The sequence below is a fragment of the Pinus tabuliformis genome, chromosome J, assembly GCF_031772625.1.
Source record: "Pinus tabuliformis cultivar Carrire ecotype Pingquan chromosome J, CPIR1, whole genome shotgun sequence".
Classification (NCBI taxonomy): Eukaryota; Viridiplantae; Streptophyta; class Pinopsida; order Pinales; family Pinaceae; genus Pinus; species Pinus tabuliformis.
This window is the reverse complement of record NC_142295.1, coordinates 1,471,959,814-1,471,979,919: the sequence shown is the minus strand read 5'-3', so window position 1 is coordinate 1,471,979,919 and position 20,106 is coordinate 1,471,959,814. Positions and strand designations below refer to the sequence as shown.

Sequence of the window (20,106 nt, the reverse complement as noted above, 5' to 3'; positions counted from 1 at the left end):
CAAAAATCGTTGGAAATTGATTCTTTTTTTTATCCAAACAAAAAGAGCTGATCCAAAACTTCCATGATGTTCAAAAGGCACTGGAAATAGGTTCTTGTCTGACCTATTTTTAAAATTATAGAACTACTAACTATCTTGCTTGTATAAAGCCTTAAAAACTGAGCAAGCACAATTACATGTTTGCAACACATCATAAAACTAGATATTTCTTTTACCATGCCCAAAATGGGCAGTCTTCTTTCTTTCAACAGCTGATGACAGTAGAGATGGATCTGCTCTTCTGGTATGCTCAGATCATTGTTCCACGTTGTCTTTTTCCATAGCTTCTGCTTGCTCATGTCCAAATGAACCTACAGAAATCATCAGCAAGGAAGAACACCCCAACTTTGCAAACCCAGGTTTTTGCTCCAGCTCCAAGTGTACGACAGTGGCTCTCTCTTGAATTTCTTTTAATTGGTATTCTTGCTCTTCCAACAGTTCTCAATTCCTCTCTTCCCCTACTTCCATTAAGATTATTTTTCTCTTATGCTTCTCCAATTGGGCCTTTGTCCTCAGAATTTGTTTTTTGGTAGCTTTCAGTTCCTTTTCATAACTATGTTCCCAATACCTTCTCCATGACTCCATTCTCCCCATTGACTATGCTACAACTTTCTAATTCTCATCACAAAGATGCTCACAACATCTAATAGAGTCATCAAGGTCATCCTAATGATTTTCCATATTACTATGAAGAGCCTCTTGAAATTTACTCAAAGTTCTTTTATCCTATCAAGTAAAATCAAAGCAAACCCTGCTTTGAAGAATTTACTCTTCTGCCATCTTGCAATCGTCATTTGAGCACTTAAGACTTCTATCGTCATGTAGCCATTGTTCAAGCACCTAAGATTTCCGTTGTTGTGTAGCAAGCTAAGTTGGCTACTCCACCGTCGTGCAATCGTTGCTCAAGCACCTAAGACCCTAGAACATCTTGTCATCATGTAGTAAGTTGAGTCAACCTCTTCTACTAACATGTAGTCATCATTAGAGCACCTAAGACCCTAGACCGTTATGACATCATGCAACAAGCTAAGTCGGCTCTAAGATTCGACATGCGAGTAGACATCATTCAAAAACCTAATAACCTAGATTGTTATCCACCATGGTAGCACAAGAGCCATTTCAATCGTGTAGCAAAGGAGTGTGTTGATTTGTGGTAGCATCGGATGTGCTCTAGCCATGAAAATTGGTGGGAGGTTAAAGCACATGAGATCTCCAAGACCCATAAATGGTTTGGGGAAATTCCACCTGGTTAGAGAGATATTAAAATAGCTAATATTTTTAATGGGGTTCCTAAGTCTAAACTTAGGAAATTTAAAATATTAATGGGTATTAATATAAAACTGGGTGAGAATGTTCTAAATGACATGGATCAAGTCAAATCTAATCTTAGCCATTGGTTAGAGATTTAATCTCAGCCGTTGAAGACTCAATATGAAAAGTATAAGAGGAGGCTTAAGGGTCAGTTGGAGATACACCAAGATTGATCAATCAATTTGATTTTCTGGAGCGGGGATTGCTGAGAAAATTCGAACAACTGATATGTTGCAGCAAGGGGCAGTACGTACATAGCAAAGAGACAAAGATAGTGCCTGAGGGTCAGCACAGTCACTGAAGAGGCTAATGTAGAGGTAGCCAGAGCTACGCAGAGGCAACAGGAGCCACGCAAAGGCAGCTAGAGGCTGCACACAGGCTGAGGGGCCTGTGTGGGTGACGCAGAAGGCCAGAGAGCTGACGCAGAGAGCCAGAGAGCTAACGCAGAGGGTTCTAGAGCTACGCTGAGGCTAGCAGGGCTGATGCATAGCCTTGGAGAAGCACTGGAAGGATTTTCGTGGGGCAGACTTGCTGAATATCTGTCTCCAAGAAGAGGTATTACTGTCGTGTAAAAATCTCTGTTGGGTGAGCCAATTTGGCACCCTAGTTGTACTCAAGAAATCTGCATAATAATAAAACCCTCAGAACTGCTGCACCGGTTTTCCTGCATTAGGTTTTTCCGGGGACAATTGTCCAAAAATAATGGTGTTCCTTCTGTGTTTGTCTAGTATTTCAATTGTTGATCTATATGAGTTAAGGTTGCATTTGTATTTATTTTCAGTATTTATATGTATAAATAACTTGTTAATGGAATAAACAAGTAGGTGAAGTAAACCAGATAATGCAGTAGGAATTTCTAACGTGTCAGACTTAGAAATTCCAACATGGTATCGAAGCATTGCAGATCACAGAAGAACTGAAGACATCAGCGAATATCGAAAAGTTGCAGCAATAGCAGTTGTCCCAAGAGAAAGAGTTGCTCCTAAGCAGAAGGCAACAAAGGAGTGACACAGAGGGCCTGTGTCATCATTTTTGAGCTAGAGAGAGGGTCAGCACAGAGGTAGAAGAGGCTCACGAAGAGCCATGTTATCCCACTCAACCAGGTAGGCTTGACGCAGTTGGCCAAAGGAGTGATCCAGCCTTTGCCGGAATTGCGCAGAGCGGGAAGGCTCAGTTTCTTCACTTGTCGGGGCCTAGGGAGCTATGGGCAGATTGTGGATGGGGAATCTGGTGTGATGTTGTGTCTGTCAGAGCAAAACAGTACCTAATGGACAAAACCAAGGTAGAGGGAATTGTTGCCTTGACGGATTTCTAGCCAAGAAATCCAAATTCGAGTTGCAGTTGCAAATAGGATTGGAGAGGAGTGGATCGACAGTTGGCGGGAATATTTCCAGCACAGAAATCAAGACTTATAGGAAGATTTCCAAGAGGGAAGTCGAATCTCACAAGGAGTCCAGAAGAGGAGCGGAGATGGCAATGAACGAACTGAGGGATCAGAACAAGCTGGACAAAGCCTCCAACTTTGTCATCTAGAAGGACAGGATCCTGTCAGTCCTTGATAGACATCGCATCAAGGGCTTTGCCTTGAGAATTGTGGCTATCCCAGTAGACCCAGTTGATAATGAGAAGTATGAGGATGCAATGGCGAAGGCAAAGTGCATAATCCTTGATGGGGTCAAGGATCATGTCGTACCACATATTGCCGAAAAGAACATGGCAAAGGAGATGTGGGATACTTTGATGACATTGTATCAGGGCACTTCCGTGCAACGGAAGATGTTATTAGAGAATCAGTTGCGGTCGTATCAGATGCAGAAGGGGGAGCAGATAGATCTATACCTCCTCAGATTGCAAGAGATTCGGGACCAACTTACTTCCATAGGGGCCACGCCGAATCAGGAGTTCATGGTGAGGACCGCCCTGAATGCAGTCTCCAAGGAGTGGGAGACATTTGTCCAAGGCATTTTGGGCAGAGCTACTCTTCCAAGATGGGAAGAGATGTGGGCAACTCTTCACCAAGAAGAGATCAGACGGTTGACCAAGGTAGGAAGTAGCAGCAAGGGAGGTCGAATCAAGAAAGAGGAGGAGGATGTAGCTCTGGCGTTTGTGGGACAGCAGAGGAAGAGGAAGAAGAAGGATATCTCCAAGGTGAAGTGCTTCCATTGTGGGGAGCTGGGTCATTATGCAACCCAGTGTCCCAGGAAGAAGAATAAGGGAGAGGCTTCTGACTCCAAGGCAGCTCCGGCTAAGGCGGAGAAAGAAGTCAAGACTGATGACGACTGTGCCATGAGTGCTCATGCACCTCTAGAGAAGATGTGGGGTGACATCGAGCTGTAGTCAAGAGGACTACAGAAGATGAGCAGCAGGATCCTTGAGGTACCCAAACTCTTGGATCATATCCAGCTACGGGAGCCCCAAATGACAATAGCAGGATGACGGATGTCGGTAGAAGCAAGATGCGATGAAGCGACAAGGCAGTGCTAGAGTGCAAAGGTCTATAGCAGTGCAGTGGGGGTTGCAACAGTGCGAGAGGCACAGAGATGGTTGCAGCAATGCAGAAAGGCACAGAGGAGGTTGCAGCAGTGCGAGAGGCACAGAGGTGTTTGCAGCAACACAAAGGCAGCAGAGGTAGTACAGGATAGTAGCAAAGATAGCTTCAACATCAGGAGGTTTCCAAACTGACAAGGATGTCAGGACTTGGGTAGATCAATTACTTACTTCTCGGTAACTGAGTTGTAGTGCAGCAGTTAGCAGTGGCAGTGCTATGGGCTGCATAGGCAGCATGTTAACAGGGAGCTGGTACAGATGTAGAAGTGGCAGTGGCAGAGCCATGGGTAGCAGTACAGGAAGCAGCAGTGCAATGGATGTTGGGCAGCAGGCCAAGCATCAGCACAGGTACCGATGCAGAAGGATCAGTGTGATGTTCAGTGGTGGAACATTACTAGAGCACATTCCTCGCTAAGAGGCAGTGTTGATTTGTGGTAGCATTGGATGTGCTCTAGCCATGAAAATTGGTGGAGAGGCTAAAGCACATGAGATCTCCAAGACCCAAGAATGGTTTAGGGAAATTCCACCCAGTTAGAGAAATATTAAAATAACTCATGTTTTTAATGGGGTTCCTAAGTCTAAACTTAAGAAAATTAAAATACTAATCGGTATTAAATATAAAACTAGGTGAGAATGTTTTAAATGACATGGATCAAGCCAAATCTAATCTTAATTGTTGATTAGAGACTTAATCTCGGCCATTGAAGACTCAACAAGAAAAGTATAAGAGGAGGCTTGAGGGTCAGTTCGATTTTATGGAGCGGGGTTTGCTGAGAAATTTCAAACAAGTGATCTGTTGCAGCGAGGAGCAGTGAGTACATAGCAGAGAGGCAGAGATAGTGCCTGAGAGTTAGCGCAGTGACTGAAGAGGGTAACACAGAGGTAGCAGGAGCCACGCAAAGGCAACAGGAGCCACACAGAGGTAGCTAGAGACTGCGCACAAGCTGAGGGGCCTGCGTGGGTGACACAGAAGGCTAGAGAGTTGACGCAGAGAGGTAGAAGGCAGCTAGAGACTACGCACAGGCTAAGGGGCCTGCATGGGTGACGCAGAAGGCCAAAGAGTTGATGCAGAGAGGCAAAAGATTGACGCAGAGGGTTCTAGAGCTACACTGAGGCTAGCAGGGCTGATGCAGAGCCTTGTAGAAGTGCTGGAAAGATTTTCGTGGGGCACACTTGCTGAATATCTGTCTCCAAGAAGAGGTATTACTGTCGTGTAAAAATCTTTGTTGGGTGAGCCAGTTTGGCACCCTAGTTGTACTCAAAAAATCTGCATAATAATAAAACCCTCAAAAATGCTGCATCAGTTTTCCCGCATTGGGTTTTCCGGGGATGATTGTCCAAAAATAACGGAGTCACTTGTGTGTTTGTCTAGTATTTCAATTGTTGATCTGTATATGAGTTAAGGCTGAATTTGTGTTCATTTTCAGTAGTTATATGTATAAATAACTTGTTAATGGAATAAACAAGTAGGTGAAATAAACCAGATAATGCAGTAGGAATTTCTGACGTGTCAGACTTAGAAATTTCAACAGAGTGGTGGTGAAACATTCTACAAATTGCAATGGCATGGAATCAATGTACAGCCAATATTCCACAAGAGTAAAACCACAATAGTCATTGTTCAAACCCTACAGTTGAGGGTTTGATGGCTATCGAGTTGTACCACATCTTATTGTAGAGGACTATAGGAGCCATCGAGTTTAGCAGCCATCGTCAATTCTGAGCCAAGATTAAGGCGCTGCCATGCAATGTTGCTGTTATCGTTATCAGGATATTATCGGCGAGGGGAAAAAATCGTAAAATACAAAAATATTCATTTTTTTTCAATTTTTTTAATATCTAAAGCATCTACAACATAAAATAAATACATTGACACATAAATATGATAAAAGAACTAACATATAAGATGTGTAATATCATTTCTAGTGCTACATCACACATACCAGTGAATCATGCCCTGAATAGTAAGTCTTGACTCATGAGTCCCAACTCAGCCTCAAAATATCATCAAAAAATATAATAATGTATCTCATATCATGATTCATAATGTCATATACAATGAAAAGAACCAAATAACTAAAGTCTAATACCACTAATTTCCTGTGCCCCTCTAGATGTAGATGCTGGTGGAGTTGGCAGTGGACTCTGTTGTGCTCTAGAAGTTGAAAAACTAGGAGCTATAAGAGGTCGACCACGTCCTCTACCGGTGACAGGGGTAGCCTAGGTAGGTCGTATCACCTCCTCCTGTTGCTCCTCCTCCTCATCAAAAAATCAAAGAAAAAAAATCCAAAGATTTTTTCCCAAAGAATCGTGATTTTTTTGTGGAAAAAAAGAAAAAATTACCGTAAAAAATCGGCATTTTCTGATATTATCACGATAACATCGCGATTTTCGCAACACTTCCGCCATGTATTATCAAAGTAGAGCAATGGGGAGGCACAAGGGTTGTAAGAAATTAATGTAGCCCATGAGAGGTTGTTGTGGGAGTGTTGTGCAAATGGAGAAACCTCATCACTCAACCATGGACAAATCTATAGTCTCCCACCGATATCGCCATGGAGCATGACTTTTCATATTGGACTTCTCATGTCATGAATTTGTTGCGGAGAGTGGAATTTCTTGAAAGGAAAACCAGCAACTCCATTTAAAAGTAATAAACCTCAAGTAGCTAGTTTCTAAAATAAAAAGACAATAAAATTCGCACTTACAAAAATAGAGGATTCCCCTGTACTCCAAAAGGAAATTTCACGCATTAAAAATTTAAATGAAGAGATGAAATCACAAGAAGCCATTTTAGCAAGAGATAGAAATACAACAAATAACACTTAATTCTTGGGTTGAAGTGGTCCAAAAAAGAGAGCAAACACCTCCCGTGCTTACCGTGGTCGAAGGGGTGGTTAGGAAAAATTGAACGAGGAATGCCTCCACTAAGCCCGAGAGCTCAATTTAAGAGTTCGTAGGCTCCCCCATCCTGTGGCCCCTTCAATTCCCCTATAGCTAGGCGTCTCTTTCCTTCATTTTCGAACACTCAAGGATCGATTAAGAACCCTCTAGGCTAAAGCCTAAGAGAAGACTGATTTGTCTCCTACCACACAAAAGATCTTTCTCAATCTTGACATCACAAAATGCCAACAGGTGTGAAACAAGTTATGTAGGGACCGAGTCACAACTGCGTGAAAAGAAGGAAAGTGGGCAGTTATTCGTGATCTCAAGGCCATCATTCGCGATTCAGGCCCTGCAGGATACTCTTTTCATTAGGCCAAATGACAGTCTCATTTAATTGGGTGGTATGTTAGGGGGAGTTGGCCCACCATTTTCATTGAATGTTGGAACTGTAATAGTGCACTTTGGTCTTTAGTTGGGATACTTTGTGATGTAGTTGCTTCCCATGACCCTCTTTTCCTCACAACAACCCCATACAAACACTAACCCAATTCATGGGTACCACTAGGCCTGTTCTTGTAGATAGGAGACAAGATCTAACAGCATCTGAGGCTCCAGGGGAGTTGCATGTCTTATACAAGACTCCCTTCGTAGCAAGGTTACTATGGTGTCATCAAATGAGCATGCCAAATTTTTGTGGGTCTAATTCAATCAAAAAAAACCCCCTTTGCCTCATCAGATGAGCATGCCAGGTTTTTGTGGGTTTGATTCCATCAAAATGAACCCCTTCTCCATGACATCTTGATTGCAGTTTGTTGTTTCTGCCCTACCTCATTGCACTTTGCACTACATAGTGAGCCCAAGGGAGACCTACATAGTGAGCCCAAGGGAGACCCTTTCCTCAATCTCTATGCAAACATCTCCCACTACTCCACTATCAGGGCGGTCATTCTTCTTAGTGAATTCAATGGTTGCACAAGACCAACAGGTACCCCTCCATGAAAAAAATAAGGATACACTTTGTCTCTAGGAGCTAGAGCCAAAGTCTATGAACCTTCATAGGAGTTTACAAGATTGGAATGGTCCTCTCAAAAGTTAGAGGAGAAACCTTTTGTAGTTGGGTCAATCCAATGGTTTGTTGATCCTAAATGGGTTCCCTTGTTTTCTGAGCTCGAGAGCTTTTACTTGCTTCCCCCATATTGGGGTAGCCGATGTGTTTTGTGAAAATTTGGATGCCCAAATTCCTACTGCAGCAACTAATTAAATTTCTCCTACTTGTTAATTTCTGAATCAAGTTACTTACTGTTTCTTAGAGTAAATATCGAAACTAATACACTGCAGCCTACACCATTTAAATTTATAAGCGGAAACAAGAAACTGAACAGGAAATAGATACAACACAATGACACCATTATTTTTGGACAAAAGTCCTCGGAAAAACCCAATGCGGGAAAACCAGTGCAACAGCTCTGAGGGTTTTATTATTATGCAGTGGTAAATTTGAGTACAATTCGTTGGAAGCCCGACTGACTATCTGATACAGAAAGAAACTAGACAAAACAAATAGTGAGATGATCTCACCCTGTCACTGGAAGAATCTGACCCTTATCTCACTGGAAGGAGGTTTTGTGTCCCTTCTGCGCAGATCTGCATCAACCCTACGCAGTTTTTGCGTCACCTCTGTTGGGGACTGCACTGCTCCTCTTCCAGATCCTCTACTACCCATAAACTTCGATTTTCTGCCTCCTGGCTCTCAGCTTCTGAAACTCGATTTCTTCAGCAGGAATTCGATCTCCCTCTAGGCTCTACGCTGCCACTGCGTCAGCTCTGCGTGGGCTAATGTCAGCCTCTCTCTGGATGTCGTTTTGCCCTCTCTGTCTTGCACTCTCCAGCCCAGGGAAACTTCCCTCTTCCGGATACTATCTCTGCCCCACTACAAAAGATCACTTCAAAATTCTTTCTGGCAATTGCTCTGCTTTAGAAAATCGATCTTTTGATCTTCACTCGATGTGTTTTCCAAATGACCCTCAAGCCTCCTTAAATAATCTACTCGTTGACATTCAACGGCCCATATTAGAAGCTAATCAGTGGCTAAGATCATTTCTGCTTGATCCTCGCCTTCTTCTAGAAGTTACACCCATAGTTAGATTAATACCCATTAATTATTTTAATTTCCTAAGTTTAGACTTAGGGACCCATTAAAAATAATTAATTATTTTAATAAAATTGTCTCAGGGTGGAATTTCCCAAAACGCTTTCTGAGTTCTTTGGAATACATGTGCCCAAGCCTCCCTGCAAATTTTGAGACTTAGAGCACATCTGATGCTAGTAGAAATCAACATGGTTGACTATGCACTAGCCAACCAAGACCCTTTCCCCCATACTTAGCACCTCTGAATTTGTTGCCTCCTTGGAAAACCACACTCTCCTCATATTCTCCCTCTCTACCTTCCCTCCCCCTTTCCCCACCACCAGCCAACCTCAACACCCCTCCAAACCACCTTACTTTTTGATCAAGATTACAAAACATCTTACACGACCCACGCTAAGCAGTCACTCCCCCCCATTTCTCACTTGACCTCAATGGACACAAACATACCCAAATATGAGATACTTTCTTCAATATTCGTGGAAGTAGCCCTTAACTCTTACCACCACTTTATTTGTTGTCACACCCACAAACCTACCCCGAGCTCTTTCCCCATGAACCATTGGTTTAATGATGAATGAAAATCCCTCCAAAAACAGCGCCATCTCACCCTCCCACAACCCATCACCCTCCTTCACCTTCTTAAATCTTATCCTAAATTGGTGGGTAGGGTTGAAGAGACAATAGGAGGCTTTAGTCATATTATTGTCTTATCTCTAAAGTTTGCATTGAGTCATTATCCCCAGTCAATCAATTGTTCATCCAACCTTGAGGATACAACACCATTTGTTCTACTTCTTGAGTTTTGCTTCATACTGAGGGAAAGGTTTTCATCATTGTTGTCCTCTTAGCAAATCATTTCTCATCGACTCTGACATATTTTGAGAAGTGATCCAAAAACTTCAGCACTTTGATGGTCATTAGCCTCATTAGTGGTGATATTGCATTCACCAAGGCTAATTATTATTGGGTCTTGATTGAATGAGCTTTGTCAATGTTCGATTTGAGCACATCATTCACATTGGCAGGGTGTGTTCATATCTTAGGGTCCATTGGCCTAATTGGTGGGTTCCTTTGTGCCTGGCAAGTATTTTCCTCATTAATATCTAATCAGGTGGCTTTCTCCCATGTGTCTACTTCAACACATTTTCTAGTGAGAGAAGTGTACATGGTGGATGGGTTGCAAGTAGCATTTGCAAATTGGAATGTAGTCAATCAAACAAGGCACCATGGATATTGACTTCATTAACCAGTGGATACACACAGTGGCTTAAGATTGGATTTTCACAGGGATCATCATTTATAGCCACTAGTGCAGAGATTTTGAGGTTCCTGACATCCCTCATGGGGATCTCGTCCCCTTCAATCACCATTTTCATTAGGCTAGAAGGTTAAGAACCAATCAATTTTCATTAGGCTGGTGTTCAAAACCAGTTCTCAGAGTTTTCTTTCAGAATCAGCTTCCACACAAGTCAAAGACAATTCTCATAGAGATCAGAGGCAAGATTTTTTAGTGATTTGAGCTCGATCAAAAGCCGAAGACATTTCACAACCACTTCCATCAATTTTAAAGGATTTTACTATTTTTATCAATTGGAGTTCAAAGGTTTGCATGTCAGTGGTGATTACATATTTGGGATCCTTGCAAGCTCAAGATTTCAATAAGCTAATTTTGGGGGACATAAGAGACATTGTTATTTTTAGCAAGTGAGGTTCCGAAGCTCACATGGCGATTTTGAACACATTAGAATTCCTTGCAAAAAACTGAATCTAATGAGACTAACTTTTTATTTTTGGTAGTGCCTATTTTAAGGGTGTTATATTTAGTAAGGTTCCCCTAGCAATTCTATACATTTCTCATTGTTCCTACTTGGCATGTCTATTTATACCAGGTGGTCGCCATGCAAGATGACAAGTGACAACAGATGGATGTGCCATGTGGCAGTGATATAGTAGTGAAATAGCAATAATGTGGAAAATGTGCCATCTGTTGCAAGACACCTTGTTGGGATAGAGTTCATTGGACCTTGGTTGAGTTGAGTTCACTTCACTTCACTTTAGTTTAGTTGAGTTTAGTTCAGTTCAATTCAATTTAAAGAGCATGGATCTTGTCCGGATTACCCCATCTCACTCAAAACGCATGGGGAGTTGAAATAAAATGCAAGGACATGGAAGAGCTTGACATGGACTTTGAATTGGACTTGTTTAAGTTCACTCCACTCATCACTTCTACCAATATGCATGGGTTAGGCACATAAGAACTTCTCCACCTCCAGTCACTTCACCACAAGTTAACCTGGGTGTATTGCATGAGACTTGTGCCTTCTTTGGGAGGAGGAGAATTCCATAAAGAGGGGTTGAATGGCCATTATTTGGTAGAGTTTTCTGGATAGTAGTTAGAAGCTTCTTTCGATCATTTTTCTCTATCTATACTTGTGCAAGACATTTTTATCGCAATAAATCATGTATCTTGTCTCTGATGTCACCAATCTTTTGGTGACTACAAAGACAAAGTCTAACCATGTTTTTCTTCTACCTTCCTAGTTGGTGGACATGATAGTTCATGTTCTATATGGTGAGATAGATTTTTTCCCTCTACTTTGATTTTATCAGTCACTTAGACTGCATTTTCTTCTTTCTTTCTTTCATATTTTGCTGATTACTAATTGAAATTGTCACATTTATTTCTAATTAACCAACAATTTTTATCTTTGGTGTTTGTTTGCATGCCAAGTACCCATATTATGTGCTGATTTCCAGTATTAATTTGCATATTTTTTGTGGAAATAATACTGAGAGGGGGGGGGGGTGAATCAGTATTATCACATTAATAAAACTTTTTCATTTCCATAATGTTACTTCCACAACTTCTTATGATTAAGTTAATTGATCTTCAATGAGTCATTAGAACATTATCAACCGTATTATCAGTTAACAGATGCAGTAACATAAAGTAGATCATCACACATAAGGCACACACATGAACACAATGATATAAGGTGGAAACCCAATGCGGGAGAAAACCACCTGCTGCAAGTCATCTCAATCTTCTTCTTAATAAGAAAATCCTTTTACAATGTTTGTACTGGTGCAGTCTTATACCAGTACGGGAGCTACAACCCCCTTTGCTCTTGTACTAGCCGATCCATTTACTAGTACGCAGGCTACTACCTGCTACAATGCTCCAAAGATTTCCTTTAGCTCTTGTACTAGCTTAGATACTAGTACGTAGGCGCCGGCCTACAATCTTCTCTCCTCCAAGTACCACGTTTCATCAATTTTCATACTGGATACACTGAAGCACAACCCATAATCTGAAAGGCCACATTTCATCCAATTTTCATACTGGACCCAACAACAACATTGAAGCTCATAATCAAACAACCTTCTGAAACACCCAATCACTAGATCAATACATATACAATGAGAGTCATCAATCAGATCTAGTCCATCAGATCATTAAGAACCTGATCCATCAATTCTGAAGCTAATCATAATCATTCACTCAATCACTGCTGTTATTAGAACATAATACCAGAAACCAGACATCACTTCAAAACCCAGAACACAGCAATGATAAACATGAACAGCTAAATTGATTTCAAGAGAAGTACGCAGCTTCACCCATGTAATGCCTGCGTACAGTACGCACTGTTCTGAACTGTGCACCTGCGTACCCACGCACTGTGCCAAATAGACTTCCTGCGTACCTCCGCAACTGCAGTGCTTCTGCGCCTGCGTACCGACGCACCCGCAGCGCTTCTGCGCCTGCGTACTGGCGCACCTGCAGCACTTCTGCGCCTGCGTACTGGCGCACTTTTCTTTCACTGTACCTGCATACCTTCGGCCATAAATGATTTCAAGACTTCAAGTAACCTAGACAGTCAGATCTATAGATCTGATCATGCGCCGAAGAGATCTCAGTCCATCAGTAGATTCGCCTTCTTTAGATCTAGACCAGATCTAGCCCCCATAAGATATTCAACCAAAAACATGCACAAGCCAAATGATCTCCTTTGCTTTATATAGGCAAGCTCCTCCTAAAATCATGGAACAATACCACGAGCCAACACCATAATAACTCAATACTGTCGGCTAAATACCAAGAGTAAAACATAAGAAAACCCCACATGTGAATTCCTTTGCCTTGAAATGTGTGCACTGGGGGTACGCACCTCCTGAACGGCTGGCCTGCGTATCTGGACGCGGTCCCTGCACGGTGTACCTGCGGGTACGCACTTTCTGTAAGGTGTACTTGCGTACCCCTTATTTTCTTCAATATTTGATAGCTGATCATCAACCTCTGCTGCTGACTTGAAGTACAGTGATCTATCACCTGAATGGGTTGCCATCAAGGACAACACTTTAGCCATAATGCCAACAATCTCCCCCTTTGGACTTGATGGCAAAGCTTACTAAGAACTTGCCATTTGATTCCTTTGAGCTGTCCTGCATCTATGTATTATGTCACATCTGATATCTCTTCTGTAGATTCATCTAAATGTATATAAGTGAGATGATCTTCTATGAGAGGGTTGCCATCAAGTACAACACATGCATCATAATGCCAACAATCTCCCCCTTTGGACTTGATGGCAACAACACCAAATCACTCTCCCCCTTTGACATCAAGGGCAAAGGGGTATGCTCCCCCTAAGAACATGCTCCCCTTGACTATAAACCAGATTTGTTGAAGTCTCTGAATGAGCTCCCCCTTTGTATATGTCATGGTGCTCCAATCTGATAATGGTCTTTCTGAGAACAAGCTGAGATGTCTGCTCTGCTATATAGTGTTGTTCATGCTCAAGCTCCCCCTGACTGTAAGCAAGGTCTGCAAAAAGATGTTCTACAAGAAGAACATGACTCTATATATCATAAGTGATCTTCCTATCACCAAAAGACTCAATACATACATCCATCACCCATCACAATAAGGATCATCCATCCAACCAAGTGGGAATACATCAGAAATATGAAAACCAATTACATTACATCTTCATCCCATGCATAGTGGGGGGACATAGGCCGTTACATGACCTGAAGAGATGACTACAATAGATAGACCATTACAACATGAGTCTTGCTATGACCTTTAAATCAAACATCTAAAGATCAGGACAAACATCATCAACAGCACTGTATAATCTGCTCCATAGTATCTGTCAACATCAAGGACTTCTGCATCAACTCATAACCATCCAGATCTACATGAATCAAGAGCCATCAAATGAAAGCATTTGCATCAATCAACATATGTATGAATAATCATCCCTGTATCCATTTGTGCCAAGAAAGGAATCATGCATCATGCACATGTCAACAGCAGCATATGAGTGACTCATCATCATCATGTCTCCAACAATGCAACTTTGAATAATCATCCATGAAATCAGCCAACCTCATCCATATATGTGCCAAGAACAATAAAGACTCCATGCAAGCATCATTAGAGAATCAACCATAAATCTGATCATGTGACCAACTCATAACCATAGCAAGATGAATCATAAGCATCGTCACCAGGGACCATAATGCCAACAATGCATTCAGGACATATGCTCCCCCTGAACCAGTGCCATCTGTTAAATCTGATCATGCATATCAATAAGAAGAATCAGCCAATAAATGCCTTAAGACAGGTACGCACTTCATCTTCTGCTCCCCTGCGTACACCCGCAGATATCCTTCTGCTGCACTGCGTATATACGCAGACGGTCTTCTATTACAGAGCGTACCCACGCACCTGTTCCATCAGTTGCGCCGCGTACTGCACGCACCTTTTATTTTATCGCGCCGCGTACTTTTCTGTAAGTCCGCAGGGTATCCTTTATCACGCCGCGTACCGCATGCACTCTTTGCTTCTATCGCGCCGCGTACTCCTCTGTAAGTCCGCACCTCTTTTTATGTTTCTCTGCATCCGTCCTCATGTCCTCTTCTGATAAGCCGCGTACCTCCGCATAGGGACTGTGCCTTTACTTGCGTACATCCGCACCCAGTCTTACGCTCTGCTGTGTACGCCCGCACTTTCACAGTTGATGATCTGCGTACTTCTAATTAGGGCCAAATTAACAGTCCTCCTTTGTGCCACTGACAGTCAGATTCCCAGATCTGATAGATTCATTTCCAACTTCACTTGCCTACTGCCTTCAAACAAGCATATACGCGATTGTGCAGTATCCAACTCGCGTATATATGCGACTTGCTTTTATGAAGTTTGCATATGAGATTCAGGAACCTGAAGTTTTGTACTTTCAACTTCCTCTGATTCTGGTATGTCTGTACATTGTGCTGTGCCATCCTTTTCTGACTGTACTTCCTTTTTCCTCCATATCTTCAAGCGTGATGATGACATTTTCTCCTTTTGATATGGTGCCCACACTTTGTTCCTGCATTCCTTAGCTATATGTCCAGGCTTGTTACATGCATAACATCTTACATGTTTCATATTCCTCCTGTAACAATCAGCAGCTTTGTGACCAAACATATTGCAAGCAAAGCAATATCCATAAAAATACCTTGATTGAGATGACTTGTCTGCATAATGGTCTTGAACTCTTCTTCTTCTACATCTAGCTGCAACATGTCCAAGATTATGACATACATAACATTCAACATTATTCATAGGAGGAGTAAAGGATTTTCTTTGAGGAATCTCTTTCCTTGGTTGATGATGAGATTGATCTTTCATTTCTTCATTGATCACTTTAGATTTCTCTTTAGAATTCCTTGCCTCACCTTGTGAACTTGATTCACCTTCAACAGATTCATGGAAACCAAGACCAGTCTTTATAGCAGGGGACCTTTGACTACTAAGAATATCATCCAATACTTTAGAGCTATCTTGAAATCGTAAAAGCTTATCCTTTTCTTCTAGTTTACCTTTCAAGATATTTACCTCAACCTGAAGCTGTTCTTCTTTTTCAAGAGATTTCTTTTTCAAAACTTCTTCAGCTTTCCTTCCTTCTTCCATTTGTTCCCTTAGTTTGAGAATCTCCTTTTCTTGTTCTTCATTCAGATCCTGCTGCATTTGACGAACTCGGAAGGCACATTCTAGTTGAGATTTTAAGCTGGTGACTTCGTTTTCTTGTTTTTCAATAGCTTGGAGTAGATCTGTATTCTGCTTCTTTGATTCTTCAAGATCTCCTTTTAGTGAGAGGATTGTAGCTTCAAGATTTTCATAATAACTGGATCGATCTCTGAGCTCCTTGATTGTTGTGTTCTTTTCAATGACTTCATTTCTTAGAGATGTTGCTTCATCCTGCAACTTTTGATACCTTTCCTTGCATAACTTGAGGGCACCACTCTTTACGTCAAAACGTTTTTCTTGTTCAATAATTTTGTTTGTCAACCTGTTAAATTCTGCCTCTATTTGACATCTTTCTTGCTCACCCATAAGAGCAAGTTCAGTAGTCTCACTATCACTTTCATCTCTTTCACAAGGAAATATAGCTGAAACATCAGAGGATAACACATTCATACCTGATAATGATTCTGAATCTGATTCTGAATCTGAAGAGCTTCTTATGCCTAATCCCCAATCGATTCTTCCACTGTCATAGTTCTTCTGAGATGACTTCTTTTTCTTATGAGCTTTCTTCTTAAGCTTCTTTCCCATTGTTCCACGGATCTCCTTCAAGCGATCAAGCTTCTATCAAAGGACCTGCTCTGATACCAATTGTTGGAAATAATACTGAGAGGGGGGGGGGGGTGAATCAGTATTATCACATTAATAAAACATTTTCATTTCCATAATGTTACTTCCACAACTTCTTCAATGAGTCATTAGAACATTATCAACCATATTATCAGTTAACAGATGCAGTAACATAAAGTAGATCATCACACATAAGGCACACACATGAACACAATGATATAAGGTGGAAACCCAATGCGGGAGAAAACCACCTGCTGCAAGTCATCTCAATCTTCTTCTTAATAAGAAAATCCTTTTACAATGTTTGTACTGGTGCAGTCTTATACCAGTACGGGAGCTACAACCCCCTTTGCTCTTGTACTAGCCGATCCATTTACTAGTACGTAGGCTACTACCTGCTACAATGCTCCAAAGATTTCCTTTAGCTCTTGTACTAGCTTAGATACTAGTACGTAGGCGCCGGCCTACAATCTTCTCTCCTCCAAGTACCACGTTTCATCAATTTTCATACTGGATACACTGAAGCACAACCCATAATCTGAAAGGCCACATTTCATCTAATTTTCATACTGGACCCAACAACAACATTGAAGCTCATAATCAAACAACTTTCTGAAACACCCAATCACTAGATCAATACATATACAATGAGAGTCATCAATCAGATCTAGTCCATCAGATCATTAAGAACCTGATCCATCAATTCTAAAGCTAATCATAATCATTCACTCAATCACTGTTGTTATTAGAACATAATACCAGAAACCAGACATCACTTCAAAACCCAGAACACAGCAATGATAAACATGAATAGCTAAATTGATTTCAAGAGAAGTACGCAGCTTCACCCATGTAATGCCTGCGTACAGTACGCACTGTTCTGAACTGTGCACCTGCGTACCCACGCACTGTGCCAAATAGACTTCCTGCGTACCTCTGCAACTGCAGTGCTTCTGCGCCTGCGTACCGACGCACCCACAGCGCTTCTGCGCCTGCGTACCGGCGCACCTGCAGCGCTTCTACGCCTGCGTACCGGCGCACTTTTCTTTCACTGTACCTGCGTACCTTCGGCCATAAATGATTTCAAGACTTCAAGTAACCCAGACAGTCAGATCTATAGATCTGATCATGCGCCGAAGAGATCTCAGTCCATCAGTAGATTCGCCTTCTTTAGATCTAGCCCCCATAAGATATTCAACCAAAAACATGCACAAGCCAAATGATCTCCTTTGCTTTATATAGGCAAGCTCCTCCTAAAATCATGGAACAATACCACGAGCCGACACCATAATAACCCAATACCGTCGGCTAAATACCAAGAGTAAAACATAAGAAAACCCCACATGTGAATTTTTTTGCCTTGAAATGTGTGCACTGGGGGTACGCACCTCCTGAACGGCTGGCCTGCGTATCTGGACGCGGTCCCTGCACGGTGTACCTGCGAGTACGCACTTTCTGTAAGGTGTACCTGCGTACCCCTTATTTTCTTCAATATTTGATAGCTGATCATCAACCTCTGCTGCTGACTTGAAGTACAGTGATCTATCACCTGAATGGGTTGCCATCAAGGACAACACTTTAGCCATAATGCCAACATTTTTTAGATGATTTTCAGCACATAACAAGCTAGGGAAACCCCTTTGAGATTGACAAGCACCAATCCAAACGAATAGGCGATCAACTAGTGACCTTTGGGTTAATTTTCCTATTAGTTATTACTTCATTTTTGTGCTACAGGTCTTTGACTCATTGTTTTCTTGTGATGCAGATTTGTGTGACAACAGGACCACGTTGAAACCATCACCACACATTGAATATTCCATGTAAAAAATGCACCCTTGAAAAAAGTAGGCAGTGCACTCTAGAAGAATGTGTAATAATAACCCCTTTGATGTAATGTCCTCTACAAATTGAGGATGAATGAAGGATGAAATAGCCTATCGATCCCATAGGCTATGGTCCTCAATAAAGGGGAAAACCCCAAAATATCCAATTCTGGGCAAGTTTTGGGGTAGCTTGGCAAAGAAACCCAAAATTGGGGTTTGGAGTGAAATGCTTTCAAACTAAGTCACATGACACGAGACACGGAGGACACGTAAATACGAGTATTCAATACGAAATGCAGCGACCTGGAAACAGGACATGGGGGACACTATATATATATATATATATATATATATATACCGAAATATAGTTTTTTATTCATATTAAATTGCAGGTTGCAGCTTATCTAATCAAATTAAAATATAGTTACTTCTCAAAGTTCATAGTTCACTTTAAAAAAATAAATAGAATCAAAATTCACTACTTAGAAATTAGAATGTGATATGCTTGGTCTTGATTCTTGAATATTCAATGTTCATTGTTCATGTACAACTTACAAGCACATAAGAAACTACTAAGTACTTACTACTAACTATAAATTTAGAACTTAGATATTAAAACCATAAAATGCAGATTTTCCATTAAGTCATCAAAATCAAAATGTATCATTGTTCAGTGTTTACAACAATGTTGCATTAATCGTTATTGGGATAATATCGGCGCGAGGAAAAAATCGGAAAAAATCGTAATTATCGGGAAATAATCGGGAAAAAATCGTTTGGTACAAAAATATTCATTTTTTTCATTGTTTTTTCAATTTTTTTAATATCTAAACCATCTACAACATAAAATAAATACATTGACACATAAATATGATAAAAGAACTAATATATAAGATGTTTAATATCATTTCTAGTGCTAAAATCACACATAACATTGAATCATGTCCTGAATAGTAAGTCCTGACTCTCGAGTCCCAACTCAGCCTCAAAATATCAACAAAAAATATAATAATATATCTCATCATGTCATAATGTCATATACAATAAAATGAAGAAAATAACTAAAGTCTAATCTTATTAATTTCCTCTGCCCCCCTTCCGAGAAAATGCCACAACTTTCCCTTTCCCTCTAGATGTAGATGCTGGTGCTGGTGGAGTTGGCAGTGGAGTTTGCTATGCTCTAGAAGCTAAAGAACTAGAAGTAGGAGCTATAGGAGGTAGACCACGTCCTCTACTGGTGGCAAGGGTAGCCCAGGCAGGTGGTGTCACCTAGAAACATTACAATCTCTCAATCCTGAAAAGCTGATAAGTCTGCTGCATTTTGAATGAAATCTAAAATTCTACTTTCTCCATATAAAATCCAATGAGACCGGAACCACTCTCAAACATCCTGAGTCATTTCATGGTAATGTTAAAAATTTAAGTAAAAGGACGAAAATGAAGATTAAGGAGAATGTCACTTTTACTTTAAGAATTTAACATTACCATGAATAGCATATCAATACTAGGGCCTAGACTTGATCATTAAGCTGCCCCACTCAAAAATTATTTGCTTCTTTCAAAAAAAAATTGTAGCTTATGCAGGCAACGTTTTCTATCAACGGAATACGCGTTTTCCAGATGCAGAACACGACGAAAATCGGCGAATACGTTTTACATTTTACAGGACATGATGAAAAATGTTTTCGACACGTTTT

The 20,106-nt window shown here is 41.1% G+C and overlaps 1 protein-coding gene across 6 annotated transcripts in view; it reads right to left on the bottom strand.

Annotated features, from left to right (window-relative positions):
- LOC149232931 (diacylglycerol kinase 5-like) overlaps positions 1-20,106 on the bottom strand; it is a 249,309-nt gene that overhangs the window by 183,740 nt on the left and 45,463 nt on the right. The gene's annotated exons all lie outside the window — the stretch shown is intronic.